Raw genomic sequence first — 23,817 nt, 5'->3', positions numbered from 1 at the left:
AGGCAGCGAAACCACTGAGCTAAATCCCCGGCCCTATCTGTGTGAACTTTGCAGCCTATTATACAGACTTTTAAAAATATTCAGGATGTATGGCCGGGATTTAGTTCAGTGGTTTCGCCGCCTGCTGTGCAGGCACAAACACCTGAGTTTGATCCCCGGCACCAAAAAAAATATTCAGAATGTAAATGTTATGTACTACAAATGTGTACTACTAAAAACAATGAAAAAACACCCTTAGAAAATACAGATTTTCTAAATACATGTATGCATTATTCCCAGGTTTTTATCCGGGTTATTGAAATCCTCATTTTTGCTTTGAACCTATGTTAATAAATGTATAAATTTTGTGAACTATTTTAATCTTAATAGTAAGTTATTCCTTTTATCACTGTGCAGTGATATTGCTATCATTAATAATACTTTTAACTTTACATTGTATTTTGTCCAACATCAATATAGTTACCTAAACATTATTTTGGTTTTTCATAGGCTTTTTAATTTTAGAGGTTTCAATTTCTTTAGAAATATGCATATTTTGTCTTTAGTTTTTCTTTCAGAATGGGCTTCACTCTTTATTTTGGCCTTTAAAAATTATGAACACTTGTAAACTCTCAGATTATTTAGCACATTGGGCTAATTTAGCTAATTTGCCCTTTGGTTGCCCTCATCTAACTAGCTCTCAGAGTGGTTAATTTCCTTTTGATTTGTACCCTACCCTAGTCTTCTACACTTGAGGCCCTAGGAATTTGGTTTACAGAAACATTCTTAAGTTAATTTTGTTAACTTGGGATTTTTACGTCATTGGGTCAAATGTCTTATGCTGGGACACAGATATATGTTTGTGTTTTTCATGGAAGATTTTCATTGTTACCACTGAGAACCATAACTGACAGTAACCTTCCTTGCCTTAAAAATGGAGGTTTGGTACTACAGATTGAGTATCTCTCATCTAAAATGTTAGGAACCAGTAGTTTGAAAATTTGGATTTTGAGATATTTACTGGTTGAACATCCTTAATCCAAAAACATGAAGTTTGAAATGTTATGTGCTCAAAAAGTTAAATATTTTTGGATCACTTCAGAGTTTTAATTTTCAGATTAGGATTCTTAGCCCATGACCTTTTGTGTTTGGGGCAGCTGATTCAAGGCCTACACTTTAAAAATCCTTAAGCTACATATTTTGTTCTTTGTCTTTTATTATAAGGAATTGGGTCAATTGGTATATATCTCCTGTGTTTCTACAGTTTTCTGGAGACTCTGCCTTTACTTCTATCTTCTAGGAATTCCCTTTACCATCCTCAGAAACTCAACTAGTTGGCACATGTCTGTTAAACTTTGTATAAAGTCCTAACGCTCTTTTAAAAAAATCTAAATTCCTACAGATATTGATGTAGTGTTTTAGAACTTGTTTTGCTTCAATTTCATACCATATTCTTGAAAAATAATAATTATATATACATTCTACAGGCTGGATATTTTGCTAAGAACTTCAACATGTCTGATTTTATTGTATTATAGAAATTATCTATGAGGTATTATCCTTACCCTACAAGTGACAGAACTTGGATTCAAAGAGATTCAACAACTTGTATATGTTGGCAGAGCCCAACAAAGCCAGCTGGAACATAGCCTTGATCAGTCTGACTCAGTGTGTGATGTACTTCCTTGAATGTATCAAGCTTTTTGACATCTTTCTTTTCTGTTTTATTAATAAAGAGACTCCACTTTTATTCTAGAGTTAGCTGTTAGAGACATATATTCGTATGTATTCCTATGTTCTCCTAATGTGAAATGAGATATGCATATTGTGTGACAAAGAGCATGCTAGTAGCCATATTACATAAACTTACCTTTGTAGCCTGCATATATATCTCCAAAAACCTTTTCTGCCCCATATTTTGTATAAAAGCAACCTATTACCACAGGACAGCATATTTTGCCACTGTGCATGCTAAAGTTGAAGAGGATGTCTCCAGTAACCTTGGCATAGTAACATGGCAGCTTCTCATTGCTGATAGCCTATATTACATGGACATTATGCTATGAAGTGAAGTAGATCCAATTAAAGAATCAGAACCTGCTAGGGAATTTAGCTCAGTGGTTCTGCCACCTGCTCTGCAAGCACAAGGACTTGAGTTTGATCCCTGGTACCAAAAAAAAAAAAAAAAAAAGAATCAGAACCTGCCAATATGTTCCTTGTACATGTCTCCCTAAACTTGTTTAAAGTCAGTAGCTCATGACAACCAGTGGTCAGACAGACAAAGGTAAAAATAGCAAGTATGGATGTTTCTTGGACTTCAGTGCTCGAAGTAAGAAAACACAGGATAATGGCAAAAGGAGGATGGTGTTACTTTTAACTCTTGGATTGTATGCATGGACAGTGCAACTTACACTTAAGCACAAAAGACCTTTTGGCTCCTTAGTTGAGATCTTTAAGAAGCGAGTTGGTTTCATTTACTGTGATATCCCTACTCTTCATCCATCTCTAGCCTCTGTTGTGTGAACTTTAATTTTAGAAAAATTTTATCCACAGACAACAAAAATGGCCCTAGACTGTTCTTAGGATTATGACTTCTTTAAAGCCTTAGGTACATGTTGAGAGGTGGGAGGAGAAAGAGAGAAAGGAAAAGCAAGAGCCTTTTGAATTTTGGACTCTTTCAGGAGATCTGTGCTTAGAGGAGGGTAGCACTAGCTAGTCCAGGTCACATACCCAGATCATCAGCAATGGGGATCAAACTTCAGTAGCTAAAATAACAGAAAAGTAGTATATAAAGGAGAAAAGATGCTATGTTTCCACAGACAGGGTGCCGAGTTATCAAAATAACAGATTTCCATTACAGAATGTCTACTTTCATACGGGTGCAGTGATTCAAGGATTTGGGTAGTTCATAAATTTAAGTACTAGTGTTTCATTTCTAGAATGCAAACTTGAGGTTGACCTCATCTACGTGAACATTAAGTAATGCAAGTATCATATAGACCTTTCAGAGTTCAAAGAGGGATAGGTGAGGCAGGTCCAGCAACACCATAGCCAGTACTAATTAGCCAGTACTAATTTATATACTGAATTATTTATGGGCTATGTAATTACACAGAAATCCTTTTTTTAAATTCATTTTCCTGTATAACCCCCCCCCGCACACACACACACACACACACACACACACCCTTTGTCTGTGGAATTCTTCAGTACTCCTTTGATCTGCGAGGCTGATTTTTAAAATTAACATTGCCTCTGATTTTTAAAATCTTGTTTTCTAATGGTGAATATAATTTATCTTATACCCCCAGTATGTAAAAAAAATCTGTTGAGTACATGTATATTGCAACTGTACACACAGACTGTCATGTAGTGTGCAAATGTTATTTACTGTGCAAGTATTTTTGTTCATTCATCATCCAAGGCCTGACTCTGAGAAGAATGTATTCTTCAAAAAAAGGTAGAGAACATAATTTTACTTCAAAAATTTGCCAGGTATAATTTTACTCTTACCAATGAATGCTACAAAATTTAGACCACCTTTGCAAGGTGTGAGTTCTATAGAGTTCATATGTATGTGTTCATTGAAGACATTTATACAGATTAAATTCCACCTTTTTTAGTAGATAATGTGTCCTAGTTATATGTACTTTTCATCTAGCAGTCAATACTTAGAATTATACTTGATTTTTGAAATCAGCAGAATTTGGAAGAGAAACCTCATCAAATCTTGAACTTGAACCATTAAAAAATGGATATTTGCAACCTACTGCCAAGATCTCAGTGGCGATGCTAATTAATAGTTTGTCTGCTGTTGAGAAATGTGTGAGAATGGGGAGGCAAGAAGGTGAATAAGGGGTGAATTAATCATTTTAAGTAGATAAGACGGTTTTTCTACCGACCCAGCTAAAAATAAATAAAGGCAAGTCCTAAAGTGTTTTTAACCCAAATGCACACTATGAAACCAGTCGCCAGGCAGGAGAAAGTCTTCACAGTGGTCATGCTCCGAGAATCTTAGGATAGCAAATGACCTTTCTGAGAGGTTTGATGTGCCCTCAAATAGGAATGTGGATATTTTTGCTTTTTATTCTCCCCAACTGTCCCTTTTCCCTCAGAGGGAAAAACGCGGGCCTAGTAAGAGAGACTGTTTTACAGGTTGACCGTGGTGAGCACTTTAGTGATTGAGTGTGGCCTACCTCCTCGGTTAAGCAGAAAGATCAGCTATCAGCCACATGGCACCACTTATATCCAGTTTTTCCATTGCTGTTCTACCAACACAAAATCAACTGAAAATAGTGTCTGTCTTGAGAAACATTGATCTATCTTACTACACACACATTTTTCCCTATCTCAAATTCTGTTTTTTAAATTGCAACTACTTGTTGGAAGCCTGTTCACTGGATCATGTCACTCCTATCTGTACATAGGATTCTTAGGGCAGTGAGCTTCAGGAGGGACTGTTGGTTTACTTTGAGGTTCTCAAGTTGAAATGTAAAATCTGCCTCAAGCATGATAGCATGTATTACATATTTGTCATTCTTAGGGACAGCCATTGTGGCAGGATGGGAAGACACTGAGGGACAGCAGAGTCTCTACCCTATGCAGGCTTCCTGTCTTTTCAGGAGCTAGGAGAGAACATTTATATCTTACTGTCAAAAACCCTGGAGACACCTTATTCTTATTTTGAAATCATTCATGTACTTTATCCGTAGTGCCTAGGCCAGTATGTGGCACAAAGGAGATATTTTCTTTCCTCATGAAAGAAGGAAAGAAAAAAATTTTATTATGTGAAGGAGTTAGAAATGTTAACTATCTGATTGGATTATTATACACAGTCAGGGTGGTGGCACACATCTGTAATTCCAGCACTCTGGAAAGCTGAGGTAGGATATTTGTAGGTTTGGGCCAGCCTGGACAATACTGTATACATGTATCAAATTATTTCACTGTACTGTATAACTGAATACAGCTGAAATAATAAAACAGAAGCCCAGTGGTGCCATGCCTGCCTCCCAAGCACAAGGTCCTGAGTTTGATCCCTGGTACCAAAAAAATTAAAAAGCAAACTGTAAATGTTTTTTTTTAAAAGAGGAAAATCAACTATTGACAATAATACTGCCATACTTAAACTAAGATTCTTCATAGGATTTAATTTACTAGGTTTAGAATGCATCCATCTGATTTTTTTAGGTTAAAATTATATTTTAGATAATGAAGCATATCATAAAAAAGTGTTTAAAGGATCAGAAAGTCACTTAATATTCTAGCATATTTCCTATCAGCTTTTTCTGTAGTATGTATATATTTGCATTATATATATGTATACACATGAATCCATATATAAAATCTCTACATATATGTATATCACAAATATATAAAGAGAATTGTATGCTCTTGGGAGTGTGTGTCCATATATATATGTATGTATACACACTTAACTTATGCTTAGATGAATAATTTAACCTTTTAATGTCTTTGTTTCATCATCTGCATATGGGGGCAATAAGAATATCTGTTCCATAGTTGTTATGAAGATTAATTGAGTTTAAATATAAAATGCTTACAAAAGCACCTGGTACCTGGTTAATGTTATATATGTATTTGGTGTAATTATATTTAGGAACATATCACAGTAGTAAAATAACCTTATACATAAGCTTAGTGGCTGTACTATATTAGATGAATAGATGCCAATCATTGTACTTTTGATAATTTATGAGTTTCTAGTTTTATATATAGTGCCGCAGTGGCCATTCTTGATCCCATTTCTTACAGCTTTTGCTTAGCTTTGCTGCTCTTTTACTCTACTTGACTGTTGGTCTAAGATAAAACACCATAATGCAAGAAAAAAAAACCCATGCTATTGAAGTGAAATTAATTGGAAATAATCCCAGAGTTTTTCATTTAGGAAGGGAAAGTAAAGCAGACATGAGAAGTAGTCAGACCAACTTGGCAGGGAAAGCTCGGCATGATGGTGGACCTGGAGCAAATGCAAGTTATTAATGTCAAACAAAAAAATCACAAAATAGCCTATTCTGTTATTTTAAAAAGAAACAAATAAAACTAACAACAATGAGCTGGGCTTCCTGCTTCTCTTGACTTTTGTCACATGCTAGCCCAGGTTTACAATTTAGTCAGTTCTTTTTATGTTTCAGAATATGACACAAATAGCATGCCTAAATATTTTAATACAGACTTATCAGTACAGACATTTATTTCACATTTTCTATGTGCTGGCACTCAAAAAAAAAATGAAGTCAAAGATCATGCTTTGTAGGAATTCTCAACTGGTTGCAATAAACTATGATCTTCCAGAATAAGGGTATTTGCTAAACAAAAAAATTAGTTAAGGGAGCAAGGAAGCACTTCCTGCTTGGAGGACATAGGAACAGAGGCACAGATAAAAAAGCACAACAAAGGATCATTAAAGTTTACTTCCGTTTTCATTGATTGGATCCATTGTCTTGGAGCGCTGTACTTGGGAGAGTTGTGTGGTGTAAAAGCACTCTGGCCATGTAATTAGCTGGATGAACACATTGCCTCATCTAAGCATGCAGATCATTCATGGTAGCATATTTAGGCTTTGCTGTGATAACAAACTTCACATTTCAGTAGCAGAGCCTATAAAAGGTTTCTTACACAAAATCAGATGCAGATTCTCCTCCATTTAATCATGCTATTATTTCAACGTGCTGCATCAGTAAAGAGAAGGAAGTGTGAAAGTTATGTTGGAAGTTTTTAAGGGTCAAGTCAAAGATAACCACATGGTTCCCAGCCATATTTTATTAGTCAAAATAGAGTCACTTGACTCAAATCTGGTAGTGCGAGACTTTGGGAAATGTAGTCTATCTCTGTGACAAAGAAGAGATAAATACAGTATAACTTAGTGAAAATATTGTACAGGATGACCTTTCAATCTTCACCAAACTGTCCAGCTTCCACTCATTCTCAATCACTAGCCTTTCCCAGATTTTGAGATGTAAAATAAGACATCATTTTAAAGTGATGTTAAACTGAAAAGTTTAAGCAGCAGTTTCATGATATTATCTTTGAAAATCAAATATTGGGAAGCTTTTTATAGTTTTATAAAATGTGAGTCTACTATTGTGACTGTTCAATCATAGTGGTGCAGTTCTCCATGCAGAGAGATGCTCCTTGACTTATCATGTGATTATTTTCTACAAACTTATCATCAAAGTTAAAAATAAATTTAATACCTTTAAAAACCCATCATAAAGTTGAAAAACCAAGGATGCATCATTAAGTCTATTACTTGATTATTTTAGATTATAATTCCACATTTTAGCAGCTTTTTTTTTTTTGAGCCTTTGGAAATTCTACTCTGCCAGTCATTCAGGCAAAAATCAACCTTGTATTCAACCTAGATTTCTTTTTAATACCCTACCTTAAAATCTGTTAATAGCAAAGTCTGTTAGCTCTGCTTGTGACCTGTGTTTAGCACTCTGCCTCTGTTGGTGTCAGTCCAGATCAACACCTATCCTGAATTATTAAAATAGTATATTAATAGTCTTTCTACTTCTTAACTTGTCTCACTGTGTTGAGTGACCTGTATCAGTTATCTATTGCTGTATAAGAAATAACCCCAATATTTAGTGATTTAAAACAAATATTTTACTCTAATAGCCTTTCATCAAAAAGGCCTTTGCTAACTAACCCATGAAACGGTATCCCTCTATCATACACTGTCCCTTTACCCTGATTTATTTGCATTATACAACATTTGAAAGTTCTGATGATTTAGTTTGTCTTCCTAAATTTAATTAAAAAAATTTCTTTTTTGGTACTGGAGATCGAACTCAGGTCCTTGCGCTTGCACATCAGGCAGTGAAATTTAATCAAATTTTATAAAAAGACATTTTGTCTGTTTTGATCCGTTCCATCTCAGTACTTATAAGTGTGGTTGATATATCCTGGTTTGAAGAATAAGAAATTACTGTAAAATGCATCTTATTCTAGAAGGTAAATAAGTACCTATTTAATCAAGAGATGAATAGTGGATGAAACTTTGGCTTAGGTCTCTCAAAAAATAAAAACCATCCATTTTGTAATTGGATTGGTATGGAATTCCAACAATGGTATTGTTGTTTAAAAATCCCTAAAAACAAATAACCTTTTTGGTATTCTCTTCTGGTTTCTAGTTAGGGAGTACTGGGGTGAATGTTGCACAAGATTTCAGAAATTGCGTCTTAGCTCAGTAGCACCATGCCTGTCTCACAAGTGTAAGGACCTGAGTTCGATCCCCAGTACCAAAAAAAAAAGAGTAAATTTGACGCCTTTAAAAAAATTTTTAAATGATAAACTATAAATAAAAAAGGTTCAGTATTTAGTTACTTCCAATTTAATCAAGTCCTGGTACAAACTGCCTTATAAATTAACCTTAATGAGGTAAAAAATAATAAGTTTTACACATGGACATACAATTCACTCTTTCTCCAGGTACAAACATAGCTTTAGAGTCCTATTTTGAGTTTTGGCATATTTGATTTATAAATATAGTATTTGATTCATAAATTCACTGACCAATGCAAACTGTTTCAACAAAACAAAAAATTTTATGTCATAGACTCCTAATGAAAGGGAAAAATCAGTAATTAAATGTCTTCCAATGTAATATTGTCATAATGCAGAGTATTTTTGTAGCCTTTATGTTTCAGTGCCTTGTGAATGAGTATGAATATTGCAAAGAATTCTACAAGGACCTGTTACTTTCAACCTTGAATTTAATTTATATAGCATCTTCCCAAACCAAAAGATACAACACAAAGGCAATGATACTTAAGCAATTTATGGTAAAGCAAAAGGGCATGGAGCCTGAATCTTGTGAGTTGTACAAATAAGAAGGCAAATAGAATTACAGTGCTTGCCCTTTGATCTCACCCAAGACAGTGGATGTCACTGAGGTGCACCTAATTAATAAAGGATGCTATTCTGAATGTGGATCTCAATGCTAGCAACTAAAACCACATTGATGTTTTTCTGAAAACAGTGCATGCATTTATATAGAACAACAACAACAAAAAAACTCCCAGGAAAATAAATAAAATGTTTAAAAGTTCACGTGAGTACTGGTTTAATAAGCCTCAAGTTTCCACTACACAATAAATAGTCACATAAGTCAAATTTTCTCTTTGCTTTAGAGCTCAGTGTTGCTTTATCTTCATTTCTAATTCTAATACAAGCTCCTTGGTGCTCTGCAATCTGTGTTGTGTGTTGGGGGTGGAGAGAGGTCTGGCCTTGGGGTCAAATGTTCAGAGTTTCATTCTTTGCCCTACACACACCCACAGGAGGAAAGTGCTCAAATTATGCAATTTGAGTATTGATACTATCCTGACCTTCCTATGCTTAACTCACAAGACTGTTGCAGGTTATTAAAGTGAGAAAACATGTGTAAGGCACAGAAATTTTGTCATATGAAATACTCTGAATTCTAATGTTAATTAAATATTAAACTTATTGTGTATGTATTTGTAGCTCATGTAATAGGTAATTTATGTATAGATGTCTTGGCCCAAGGATTGAAATATAACTCATAAAAGTATTTTGCTTGGGCAACACAGAGCTGTTAGGAAGTGTGAGTTTGAATGTCTTTGGATTAGGGTTGCACATTTTAGCAATTTGCAGCAAAGTTTCACTCCTTATAATTTTATAAGGGGCAGAAACTCATCTTGTGCCTTGGGAACCCTCACTCCCACAGATTGCCATGACTTTGACTTGACTTACCTTAAATTCCTTTAGAAGGCTGGTTACTCAAGCCCCAGCTGTCACTGTAACTCTGAACCTTAGGTTCAGTCTCCTGAGGATGGTGAAAGCTCTTGCCCAGCTTCTCCCTCTAAGAAAGAAGTCATCTTCTCACCTTTTCAGCTTTCCCAAGAGTCCTGCTTAAGTCTCTGGAAATGTTAGTGGGGAAATTGATGTGGAGTTTTGGGCTTACCTCTGGGTCATGGCTGCCTTGGTACTTCGCCAGCACCTTGAAACGCAAAATGATGATCATCATTATAACTACAGTTTTTCAGTTTTCTAAACCTTGTCAGCAGAAAAAAAAATGTTCTCTCCAAGTCAGACCACCATCTAAGGAAGAAGCCTTCCATATCTTTCTAACTGTGTCAGATTCACACATTTATTACCAGCCTGACCCTCAACACATTCCATGTGGACACTACCAATGGAACTGATGGAAAATATTTTGGTCATGCATAATGACTTTTCTCTTTTGTACACTCCCAAGTTCTTATTTATCATTTCCAGTCTCCATTATGTGAAAATTTTATTAACAAATATTATAGTAGAAAATTTTTGTAGCAACTAATGACCTATTTATTTGTTTTAATATTCCAAAATCAGATATTTCTAGAAACTCTAAATTTATTTCAGGATTAAAAGCAATCAAATGACATCTGTTTTCCAAAGCTGTAATATGATCTGTTAAGAAGTCTTTGGTCTAGATTAAAATGATTAAAATGAATAATTGATAATTTGAAATAGGAAGAAGAGGTCCAAAAGGGTAGGAGAAGTGGGAGGGGAAGGGGAAAGGAAAGAAGGGAAAGGAAAAATTATGAGAAAAGGAAAAAATGGAAACAAAGTCTTTGTAAATAGGGAAGTATGGAGCGGGTGAAGGGAGGACAGGTAACGGGGAAAAATAAGAACCAAGATACATTATATACAGGTACAAGTACCCAGTAATAAATGTTAATCTATTGTATACCTGAAATGTACCAATAAAAGAATTTAAGAAGAAGAAAAAAAAGAAGCCCTTGGTCTAGAGATGAGAAGACCAGATTGAAGCTTTGCCTCAGTTAGTTGATATTCTTAAGCAAACCACTTATCTCTGGACATACTTGGCTGACTATAAAGTATGTCCAAAATTCTATAATTCTGAGGAGAGAGAACATGGGCTATGGGGTGAGGGATACAAAGACTGACAGAAGATCCACACCTACTTGGGGCCATAGTGTTATGACTGACTTAGTAGAGCAGTTTTCCCCTTTACAAGTGATTATATATGTTATCTTCTCATATTGAAAATATTTCAGTAATTACCCACATCTTCAATTTCATTTAAAATAATCATGCTTTAAATTTTTCTTGTTATCCTGCAGTTCTTCTCACAAATAAAATGGGTATAAACATTCAAATCCTGTGGGTCTAGTAAGAGCTGTAACTTTGGAGAACTATGTTAAGATCTCTAGTTTTAGGCTGTTCCCTTAGTACAGTGGTGGTGAACCTATGGCATGTGTGCTGCAGCAGGCTGTTTGTATCACTGAAAGTTCTGAAAGGTTCTCCATCACTGCCTTATAAATAAGAGATTTCTTAACTGTCAGGAAGAAGTCCTTCTTCGCAGTCTCCCTTGCTTCACTGCTGGCAGCACCCTGGAGCTGTTAGGCATTACAAGACTGGAGTCTCAAAGGGAACCCAGCCCCAGCAAAACTGGCCTTTCTTCCACCAGCTCCTCTTTCCAGCTTTCGGAGTTGCAATTTGAGATAAGCTTCCTTCTAAGAAACTTAGAAAGGGGGATGGGGAATGTGCTCTTTTGCCTTGTTCTGTCTGGAACAGGTCAGAGTGGAATGACTGTGGTGTCAGGGTTAGGGGAAGCAGTGGAAGGGAGACAGCAGGAAGGAAGGGATAATTTAACTGAACCCAAGTTGAACCTTTAAGCAGTTCAGTTCAGGGACAATACTGACGTCAAAGCTGTTTCTTATTTTATAAAAGCCAGGCTGTCTCATAAGTAGCCCCCTTACCTTCTGGCAGTCCAAAATGTATGGTCGTGACCTCTTGGCTGATTGCTCATTATAACCTTAGTTTAGGTAAAGGTTTTCTTACTGTAACTTATCCTTTTTCTCTTGTAATATAGGTTCTCAGTATTTTTTACATGGAGGCCCAGAACAGGAGAGGTAAAAACCTTAAAAAAACACATTTGATTACTTTTTTGGGGGGCGGGGGGGGGTACTAGGGATCGAACTCAGGTCCTTGTGCTTGCAAGGCAAGCGGTGGAACCACTGAGCTAAATCCCCAGCCCCACATTTGATTACTTTTATATCCTTACTCCATCAGATTTTGTATCTTTTTTTTTTTTTTTTTTTTTAAACCGGAGATCGAACTTAGGTCCTTGCGCTTGCGCAGCAGGTGGCGAAACCATTGAGCTAAATCCCTGGCCCCTAGGTTTTGTACCTTAAACACTGTTCTGTAGTGATTTCGTGTCTTTACCAAACTTAAATTAAAAATTACTTTCTCTGCACTGTGTAAACTAGCACAAATAAAAACAATTTTTTAAATGAATTAAATTAAACTTAGAAGAATTGCTATGGCAGTCAATTCCATAACTTTGTCTGCACAAGATAAAAAAAACTCTCTATAATTGTAATGTACAACGAGCCTAATGTGTAGGTATGAATATATTATTTTTTACTTTTCTTTCAGATTTTAGTTATATAACATAATATTTCTGCCAGTTTAAATCTTTGCCTACCACTATACCTGATACCACTGTATTGGAAGCAGCAGATTATTGTACGGATTCACACTGAGCTAAAAGAGAATTGTCTATCTGGTTCCACAAAAGTGGGTACTTTTGCATGTATTCCATCTTTATCCCTCACAGATTTCAGTGAGGGAGTTTTGTGATATCCTAGAAGATTAAAGTGATACTGTGGGAGATGCTGTGATTTCCCTAAAGACAGTTCTTCCAGGACCAATTTCCATGACACTCTTCTGTGAATCCTCTTCCATTCTTCTCTAGATAGAAGTAATCATTTCTTCCTTTAAAATCACATATAATATTGCCCACATTTTTCCTTGATATATATGCAGTTCTCACTTGTATTATTATCTTTCTGACCATATCTGTCTTATCTGTCTCCAGCCTTATCCTTGTCTCAGTGTGACCAGCAAGAACAAGGCTGTGCATTCTCTCTCTTCTTGCCTCCCCCAATGCCCAACATGCATTTTCCTATTTATAGTAATGACTCTGTTCATGTTCCTTAAATTGAATCAAGTTAACCTATATCTGTTCCATTATTATTTATTGATTCCTTCATTCAACAAGTATGTGTTGAATGCTGATAAAGTGGCTGACAAGGTTTTAGGAATATAGGAATTAATAAAGCGGATAGAAATCCCTGGTTTCATTAGACTTACATTCATTCTAGTGAGGGGAAACAAGCCAAAAAGAGAATAAGAAAGCAAATTACATAGATTTACCAGATGGCAGTAATGTTATGGAGAAAAGTAAGGCAGGTAAGGAAAAAGTTGGAAAGAGGTTGCAGTTATAGAGTGGCCATGGAAGACCTTGCCGAAAAGGTGATATTTGAATAAAACCTCTAAAAAGAGGTAAGGGAGTAGTGTATGTGTGTGTGTGTGTTTATTAATGCAAATTTATCTTTTTTTTTTTTGGTACCAGGCATCAAACTCAGGACCTTGTACTTGTAAGGTAAGCAGCGGAACCACTGAGCTAAATCCCGGCCCCAAGTTTATCATTTTTAAATGCCAACGCCAAAGATCAGAGGATTTCTCCATCCAGTTGTGGCTATATTTAATTATTACTGGATAGGATCTGAGTGATTATCTTGTTCTGCCTCTTTTTCCACTTTATACATGGAGAAACTAAGGCTCAAATAAGCTACATAACTTTATTATTTAGCCTTATATTGACCAAAAAAATCTCAGTAGCCTGCCGAAAATGCAATTGAAAACGATAATCCAGGTCATCGGTCATCTGTCCATCTACCCATCCATCCATCCACTTCCTTAGCAAGCTCTCATGCCTATTCCGGGAGCTACTACTCCAAAGCTAGAAATAATATCATAAAATAGACACACCCTTTGTGGCTTTTATTCCCCAAATAGATCAGTCTCATGCTTAGAAAATCCAGTGTATCTAAGGCAAAGTATGAATTCTAATTAAGAGCATCATTCTTAAGGTATGGAGTTGGTCAGAGCTCTGAATCTTCACCAAATCACTAGAAAGAAAGAGGCATCATTTTAGAGAGAAAAAAGTTAATTTGTTCTAAGTAAAGGACGTGGAGGAGATTTTTGTGTTAATCAGGCAAGCATGATTGATATCACTCAAGCTGGCTTGGAAATTGCACAATCAAAATTAGTCAAATAATTCCACTTTAACATACAAATATAATGTCAGTAGTGAAAACAATAATTAAGCTTCATTTCATTTTAGACACGGACAGAGTAAATGTCTACATGTTTCTGGATTACATTGGCCCAAGATAAACACTGATCAGGAATTTGAAGATACTTTAGAAGTATCTTGGTACATATTACAAGCTGATTTCACATTGTAAAGTATTACCAATATGCAGGAAATCTTTTATTTTTAAAGCAGTTTGTTTCTTATGAAACAGAAAGTGGCTCAGAAATCTATCTGACTAGCAGAATTACCTGGGAAGTGTTTAAAAAGCTATTTTTTTGGTCCCATACCCAGATGTTTCAATTCAGAAGATCTTGAGTAGGGCAAAAGAATGCATGCTTTTAACAAGCTCCACATGAATTCAGATAATCAGCCAGATTCAGAAAGTACACTAAAGGGCTTGGTATTCCACAGGACTGTTAACTGCTCACTTCTAGATATTAGACATTTGAATGATATACTGATTTCAATTTTAACTGTCTTATACATGTGAAAGACCTGAAAAGGAAAATATCCTATATCATTCCTTCTACAAGTTGGCATATTTTGACTTTCTAATGAGTGAGCATCTAACTATTAAGTTGTTTGAGATCATTTACATTTCTTTTTCTTTAGGTGGCAGGAAAAATGAAACCTTTTATTTATAGGGGAAAAGTAAATAAAGTGATTGATATCCAAAGCCTGTGCTCGTAAAAACAGATTACGGTAATGCCTCAGTTCACATACACTTCTGTTGGTGAACAATTCAGTTTGCAAACAGAAGCAATTCAGTTTGTATGCAGAATTTTGCTTCTGTTCACAAACTCTGCATTGGTTGATGAACACAACCATGGTCATCTTCCCCATAGTTCTGAAATAAATCAAGTTCATGAACTGAGGTACCACTGTATATTGATTGTTATTTGACCTTACTGTACATAAACAATTTGGTGGAAACATCTGAAAAATGGTCACAATGCCAAATGAGAGACTGATCGTGAGGTGCTTGGCATAGTTTCTCACACTCTAGTTAGAACTGTTAGATAATAACAGCTTCTAGTTTTTAAGAATCTCTCCAATATCTGTCTCATTTTAATAGTTGGCTAGAGCAGACACATCAAATAATTGATGTACTGTACATGGAGAAAGGGTAGATGGGTATGCAAGGAACTTCAGGGAATTGTTTCATGTAGCACAGACTCACTGTAGTATTGCAGACCTGATTGGTTCTACTGAAGCCCTTAGCCCATTTGAATCAACAGAGACCTGTTGATTGTTGTAGACAACACTGTCTTGAAGAAATGACAAGTGGTCATATCAGGTCTGGAGTTAACTCAGGGTTTAGGAGAAACTTTAGCAAGAAGATTCGAGTTTAGTTTTGCTTAAGAACCTCAGAACTACATATCTCAGAAGGAATCAGAAATTCATTTAGGAAGATAACTCTTGGAACCACTTTTGGCTCCCTGAAAAGATCATTTGGTGTTAGGTGAATTTTTGGTGCTACTGCCTCAGCCATATATGCTGCCATTGCAGAGGTCTCCAGAAACACACTTGGTTTCACTGAATCTATGCTTAACAATTATCTTGATCTATTCTTTCCTGACTATTGTTAAGCATCTTATTTGTAACTTTGTGATTAATTTTCCTGTTTCTATCATTGTTCTGGCATGAAAAACCGTGTTTGGTACTGTTTTCTAGGCCCTGACCTCTGACTTGGATCCTGAACCACTTTTGCCCTCATCTCTTTGACAACATCAGAGTCATCCACTCTAGGTAAAAAAGAACTATCCAGCTCTAGGTAAAGCTAGCCTGAAGATTGCCTTGCTAAAGGGATTAGAAAGAGAAGTAAGGGTTGGAGTAAAGAGGGTCCAAATGCTGACCAAATAACTTTTTCTTTCAACTAGGCTCCAAGGTTAGGTGGGGGCAACTGGACTAGCTCCTTCTCTCTACATCAACAGGAACACAACTAAAAATGTGACAGGAAAACAACTAAATATGGCTTAAACATAACAGGAAATGTTTTAACTCACAAAACCCTAAAGTTCAGGCTAGAATCAGCTTCAGGTATAGTGCAGGTGCTTATAAGATATTATAGAATTAATCTGCCTTTCTCCCTCTCTCAATTCTGGATTGGCTCTATTCTCAGAAAGGTTCTCTACTCATGTGAGAAAATGGCAGCCAGAACCATAGACTTTTCCTATCCCAATACCAATGCAAGCAGAAACAGAACACTTTTCTCTGACTGTTATGTAGTTTAGATCATTTTGTGAAATTTTTCCCAAAAGTGGCTTCAAATTCCACCTGCCCTTTTTCACTGTGATTTTGTCTCTTTTCCCCTTAAGAAGTAGAGTCTATTTTCCTTGCCTGTGAAATAAAGCTGGTTTTTTGACTAACTTGGATCAGTAGAAAGTGCCAAGGTAACACTGTGGCCATTCTGAACCCACATCTCAAGTGTTTTGAAAGCTTCTACTTCCATTCCTTTTCTGCCTTGAACCTCCATATACTGAAATTTAGGCTTTTCATGAGAAAACAGGCCACTTGTAGAAAGAAGGCCTAGAACAGTGATGTTAACCACCGTTTTAGAGCTTTCAGTGATACACACAGCCCGCTTTGGCACACATGCCATAGGTTCACCACCCCTGGCCTAGAAGATAAGAAACAATGCAAAAATAAAAGTCTCAAAGAGGACAGCAGAAGTTCCCTATGGGAACTGTCCCAGTGGGGACAGCCTGCAGCAGGCTCCAGACATGTGAAGAAATGTTTTCAAATTTCCTGTTGAACCCAGATGCCAGCAGGCAGCTGAATGAGTTAGTCTAGCCATTGCTGAGTGGAGTAGAGATGATATAACCCCTCTGAGCCCTGTTCAAACCCCTGACCCACAGAACTGTGAGCAATAACATGGTTATTGCTTAACAATGCTAAGTTGTGGAGTAGATTGTTTTCTACCAATAGAGAATTGGAATGGTCATGTACCCCCCTCTTTCCTTATGGTAGAGGGTGAGATCAACCTTCCTGGAAACATAGACTTGACAGTAGGGACTGTGTGACCCCAGGAGAAATGGGATATGAACATAGGAGTAATTATACGGATAAAGCCCTCAGATGTTCACCTTTCCATATGCTTTGGTTATTGTTTTAGTTACTTTTTTTCATTGCTGAGACAAAATACCTGACACTCACAAGTTAAAGGAGGAAAAATTTATTTTGGCTCACTGTTTGTAAAGGTTTCAGTTCACAGTTGGCTGGCTCCAAGGCAAGATGGCATGGGAGAGAGGCATCACAGAGGAAAAACAGTCCATGGCAGAGCAGACAGAAGGCAGCAAAGCAGAAGCCTCCCTTCTTTCTGTCCCTTTATATTCTTCCAGTCTACAAGCCTATTGATTGATGCCACCCACACCCAGGGTGGGGCTTTCATTAGCCACACCCAGAACTATGCTAAACCAATTTACTCATCACACATCCTTAACCCGTACTCAAACACCCTTGATCCAGCCAGCTCGGAAAAGCCTCACTTATGAGCACACGAGGCTTTAGGCAGACATCTAGATACAACCAATAACAGTTATATTTCCCTCTCTCTATTACTTCTGTTTCTATTGGAATTTATGGAACCCACAAATAGTATGTCCACATCAACTTCCTTTTTGTATTTCTCTGAGACAGTCAAAAGTATTGTTACAGAACTTTGATGCACAAAATTATTAAAAATACTACATAAGCAAGACACAGTGGTCCCTACCTTTAATCCAAGCCACTCAAGAGACTGAGACAGGAGAACTTCAAGTTCATAGCCAGCCTAGACAACTTAGTGAGACCTTGTCTCAAACAAAAAATAAAACAGGCTAGAGATGTAGTTCAGTGTGAAGACCTTGGGTTCAATCTCCAGTACAGATAAAAACCAAACTGTATAAATTATCTTCAGGCTATGCATATAAGGTGTATATGAAATATAAACACATTTCAGATTTAGACTTGGATTCCACCCCCAAGATAGCTCATTAGACATATACAAATTTTCCAAAAGCTGAAATACTTCTGGTTGTAATATGTCTAATAAAAGATACTCACCTGTACCAACTCATGTTCAGGAAAAGCTGTTGTATCACTGGGGTTAAAATGATATTTCTCAGCCTTGGCACTGTTGACATTTGGGGCTGCATAATTCTTTGTCAAGGGCATTCCCTTTAATCTGTAGAATGTTTTGCGGCATCCTTGAACTCTACCCACTAGATTCTAGTAGTACCCACACCTCTGCCCTGTGAGACCACCAGAGTGTTTTTGGCTAATCTCTGCTGGGGTAGAATTGGGGAGTGAAGTCATCCAAAGTTAAGAACTACTGTTTTGTAATGGTCAGATATCTTACTTGTGACATCTGAAATACTCTCTAATTGAAATATCAGTTAAAATAATCATCATTTTTTTCTACAAAGCAGAGGTTCAGAAGAAAGTACAGTGGACTAAATCATCTGACAATAGGATTAAGTGCACCAGAACTGTAACTTTACTTTTGGGGAATTTAACTTAATTTCTGTTGTGAGACCCCCCTCCCCAGCCTCATTTGCTAGGAAGGCAGAAGCTTCATCTTCAGTATTTTCTCCTCCACCTTTCAGGAATGCCAAAATTGCAGGGATACAGTGCCCAGGAATCAGGTACAATTTTCTGTGAGAATTTCTATTATGTGCTCTTCTCACTCTTCTGGATCACACAAGTAATAAATGTTGGTCATAGCTAGTCAGACACTAGCATTTTATTTATACTCTCCCATTCAATTCTCTAACATCTCTAGCTTATGAGAAGGATTGTCCATTCCAAAAGACTAAGGCAGAAGTTGGGATTCTTCTGACCTCAGCTCTGAGGGCACACAGTATCATTTCCATTTCATTTTATTTGTTATAAGTGAATCACTAAAGCCGGCTCATGTTCAGATAGAGGAGAATTAGACTTCCACTCTTGGTGTGGAGTGGCTGGGTCACATTGCAGAAGAGCGCATGGGATGGGATTTATTGTTGCTGCTGTTGCTGGAAAGTAGAGTTCACCACATCTATGTTTGGGTGTCATTTATAGGTTGCCCCCCAAAAACCTTTCAGAGTCTAAGCCCCCAACTCTTTAAAATAAGAGCTGAACTCAATTATGATTTTCTTTTCTGTCTATAAATAAAATGTTCATCATGTTTCCACATAGACCCCACATAACCCACGCTGTGTCTTTCCAAGGTTTAAGTAAGTCATTCATTGTGTTTTTCAAAAAAAAAAGAAGAGAAAGAAAAATTCTGCCATTTTGATGAATCTGCCATCAATATTAATCCAAATATAAAATGCAGAAGTATTCTAAAGGTCACAGTTCCCCTGGAGCATTGGCTTATCTAGAGAATTTTTATATAATAGTCTAAGAAAGCAGTATACCTGATAACTCTCTTGACATCAACTATTTGATTGATCAAATACCTTTGTATTTAAAGATGATTATCTGTATGACAGGAGATAAGGTAGAAACAGAAAGACAGCTTGTTAATACTGTGTCAACTGTAATTCATTTAAGGTAGAATAAAAGGCATTTTTGATAAGTACTACTGAACTTAGTGTTTCTGAATTAGGGCCAATCATTTCATTTTACAGTGGAAAATCACAGTGAATAGTCCTAACCCTTAATATTATGGTCTGAATGTTTGTGTTTCCCTGAAATTAATATGTTGAAGCTTAAAACCCAAAATAATAGTACTAACAGGTGGGGTTAGGGTGGGGGCTGGGACATGAAGACCATGCTCTAGTGAATGGTATTAGTGCCCTCATAGAAGAGGTCTGAAGGAGGCTGTTTTCCTGTTATTCCATCAGAGTACAGTGGACGCTTGACTTACAAACTTGTTTGTGAGAATGGTTGTAACTCATGTTGGTCAATTGAAGCCTCAAGCTCCTCTACACAGTCTTCAAAGTTTCTCTCCTGTATCAGGCAGATTTCAGTCTCCTTAGAGAGACATTGGGCCAGGATTTCTCAACTCCATACAAAAAAGGATGTTGTAATGTTCCTTCCAGAACTCTTTAAGAGTTAAATCTGTATTTGAGACAATCTGGAAGCACAAGCAGCCAGCATTTGGATTGTAACTCAAGACTTTGGTCATAAGTTAAAACTAAAATTCTGGTCATAACCTAAGTTGTTTGTATGGCAGACCAGCCGTAACTCGAGGGTCCACTGTATGTGACAAGAAGGTGTTGTTTATGAGAAAACAGATCCTCGCCAGATACCACCCTTTCCACATCTTGAACTCTCCATCCTCTACAACTGTAAGACATAAACTTCTGTTTGTCTTAAGCCAACTTTCTGATATTTTGTTATAGCAACATAAAAAAACTAAGACCTTTTTCATGGAAAAAGACTGGAATTTTTTGAAAGGCCTACACTGAACATTGGACTGAATGGATGGCTAATAACTCCAAAAACAGATATTGTGCAGACCACAACAAATATGGCAAAATCAAATGTCTTGGAACTGTAGACCATCATAGGTAGTTAACTACATTGTTACAGTTGCCTCTGGTCTCTCATAAACTGGAAGCCAGTTGATCTCATTGTTTAGGCTGAGATCAAATAAGACAGGGAATAGGAAGAAAGACAAATCAGTTTAGATGGATTATTTAAAAAATTGTCAACAATTTTATCTTGACAATAGGCCCCAGAGTCTTAATGATTGAAGGCTGTCGCTAATAATAGGCAATTTTAAAAGATATTGACTTCTGTATCTTAAAACATAGGACACATGAGCAAATCCTATTCATTTAAAACTGGTAGAATGATGATAGTGTGTATCATTAGAAAAGTCATTGTGTGAGAAGTCAGAAAATTGAAACACTCAACTTTAAATCTGTGGCTCAGTCACCTGAACAACCACCATGCCCAGGCTGGTGTTTGCTAATATAGAAAATTACATGATTTGTTCCACCTCTTGGGTTCTGCCCTCATTATGTTGTCTTAAAATAGCATATTTCTGGGTGATGAATGTTGTAAGAGACTTTTGCAAGCACAAGCCCTGGAAACACATATTTTAAAACTTTCACTTCAGTCATTTCTCCTTGTACCATCTAGTTCAAGAGTTTATGTTACAAACACGTTTAAAAATCTAAAGACTCCAATTGAAGTCTGTTTACATTTATGAATGGCTTACCAGTACTTCCTGCTTAAACTATGAATAGAAGGAAAAACAGGACTTGTTTAAATATTGAGCACGCTCTAAAGTTACATGGCTTCAACAGAGAGGTGACTCCTGGGAAATCACCTTTTCATTAGAGCCACAGAGTTCCCATGTCAGACCTCATTTAAACATTTCACTGTAACATCCACTGAGCTCTAGTAGGCAGAGAGAATTTTGTGCCTACTATTGTTGAATATAATTGCTATGTTTTAAATGCCCTAAAAAATGTTGAATCAAATTTAGAACTATATTTGAGTATGATAGAAATTTGAGAGATAAAATAAGGAGAAAAATCCCAGCATGGTCATTAGAGAGGCCCTAAAGAAATAGAGTGTGATATGATATATGAAGCCATGTGTTGTCCGTGGGACCAGGCAGGGAGTGGCATAGGAAATGTAGTTTATATATAAAAAGTTTATAGTGATACCAGATTCCCTTCAATTTTTTCTCCATAGGTTTATAATCTTCTAAAAATAATTCTTTGTAGCTGAAATTTCAGAAAGCTTAATTTGCATTAATACATGATGTTCTGTGAATGTGAATATCAGAGCTTTTTATCTGTGCCTCTGAGAGAAAGGCATAGACAATAATCAAATTCTGTAACTCTCTTAAAAGAAAAACAAATAGGATGCTCGTTTTCTTTCTCTTCTGCTGCAAGGGGAAAGTGGAGGAGGCTGAGGCATAATTCCTTTGCTGCTTAAGAAGATACCTACCAAGGTGTCCCAGGTGAAAGACAGGACATTTTAGAAAGCTGTTGTCTACCTAAAGCTGACCTATGCTGACCCTACTGAGCTTCAGCTGGCTCTGAGTTTTGTGAGCTCTTTCCATGGTGCCCACTTGCATCATAAGCAGCAGCAGAACTTAGAATTGGCCAAGAGATGGAAGAGTTGCCATCTTTCGTACTCTTTGGGGGAATCTCATCATAGTGTTCTTGTATATCTTTCTTATTGGTGACCTCTTCCAACTACCAAAGATAATGTGACTTTTTTTACTGGAGATTTTTACCCAAAACAAGCCCTTGGAATAAAAGATATAGATTTATACTCAAGTCTTCATAAAGCATTTTATGTATGGGGCAGTTTCATGGTTGCTTTATTTTTAACAACCAAGAATCCTATTTGGAGAAAACAGATTAGTCTAGTATACCCATTATTAATGGTGGTTTTGAATACCAAGAGAATTCACATGAAAAGAATTGCTGCCTTAAAAACAGGCAAAAAGATTTAACATGGTATTGGGTTTTATTGTTACAGGCTTTTGAAGATTGCTTTTCTTAAAAGCAGTAATGTAAGTACTTACATCATATAGATCATGTATAAACACCTAAGGATAAATAAGCAAGTCCCATATCCTAATATTTTGCAAATGAATGCTTGAGAGTTACCTCATATTTTCCAGTGCCACATTGTATATGAATCAGAAAAAGTGCAGCATGTCAGATGGAAGTAAAACGATATATTCTGGAAAATTCCTAGATGACGGAAGTGTGGTTCTCTTGTTGCGAGCAAGATGGTATAATAGATGGACATAAAGAGTTTTGATACTGTTGTTTGAAATAGGATGACTAGTATTTCTGGTAGTATATTATTAGTGAAATATAATTTTATACCTTAAAGAAAGAAATATGTATTTTACCATTCTGTCTTTATATTTTAAATTTCTATTTTCAAGTCCATTAAGTATTTTTTTCTGGTATTACCTGATTGGAAAAATAGAATATTTATTTATAGTCTTATTGGAAATCAGTTCATTGCCTATTCCTCCAATTAAATCAGCAGTACCCTGAGATCTCTGCTTGTAAATGAGCTCAGAACTGTCTCAAAACTATGAACTCACCAGAATAGCCATATGCTAATGGGAGCTGGAAGCAAAAGGTGAAGAGGAAAGAGGAGAAGTAGAGTCAGGTAGGTGTATGGGCTGCAGCCTTTAGGACTGGGATTATGTACTCTGGTTATTACAACCAGGATGGGAAAAATAAAATCAAATAGTTCATCCTGGTGTTTTTGTTCACTTGAGAGCATTGTACACAGGAAAGATACTAATCCAATTTAATGTGCATTCAAATTCAGTGTTCCATTTGTTCAAAGGAAATAATCCCCAAAAATTGAGAACCTGAAATGGCTGCAAATACTGTACCAAGTGCCAAAGGACCAGTGTTGAGCCAGAGACACATGTCACTCTCTCCCATAGCCAAATATGGTGGTCTTACAGAACTGGTTCTAGCACATGGGTCCTTGGCTTCCAAGGTTCATGCTTTGTATTACTGAAGGAGGGGTGTAGAAGCTAACCATTGATTTACACCTAGGATATGTAAAATGTGCCTTCATTGATTTTATCAGTTATTTGATACGTATCAAAGTAGGTGCTAGTGAGTAATGCTCATTAAAAACTGTTTCCTGACTCAGAACTTTCTGTTTAGACTCAAGAGAGCAATGAAGACACTGACAAAGCAATGAAGAGAATCAATGGCAAAATTCTAAGAGAGATGGGCACCACAAGGAATGAGAATTTGTTACTG

At 36.5% G+C, this 23,817-nt stretch overlaps 1 protein-coding gene across 1 annotated transcript in view; it reads left to right on the top strand.

Annotated features, from left to right (window-relative positions):
- Rarb (retinoic acid receptor beta) overlaps positions 1-23,817 on the top strand; it is a 784,358-nt gene that overhangs the window by 182,091 nt on the left and 578,450 nt on the right. Inside the window, exons 3-4 of the mRNA XM_087181442.1 lie at positions 13,394-13,423; positions 15,815-15,889. The gene's annotated coding sequence lies outside the window, so the exon portion shown is untranslated. The remainder of the gene's footprint in view (positions 1-13,393; positions 13,424-15,814; positions 15,890-23,817) is intronic.

Source organism: Heterocephalus glaber, unplaced genomic scaffold, assembly GCF_053883595.1.
Source record: "Heterocephalus glaber isolate CG9 unplaced genomic scaffold, H.glaber_assembly_v1.0 deba00001472, whole genome shotgun sequence".
NCBI classification, from domain to species: Eukaryota; Metazoa; Chordata; class Mammalia; order Rodentia; family Bathyergidae; genus Heterocephalus; species Heterocephalus glaber.
This window is presented reverse-complemented; position numbering and strand designations above follow the sequence as displayed.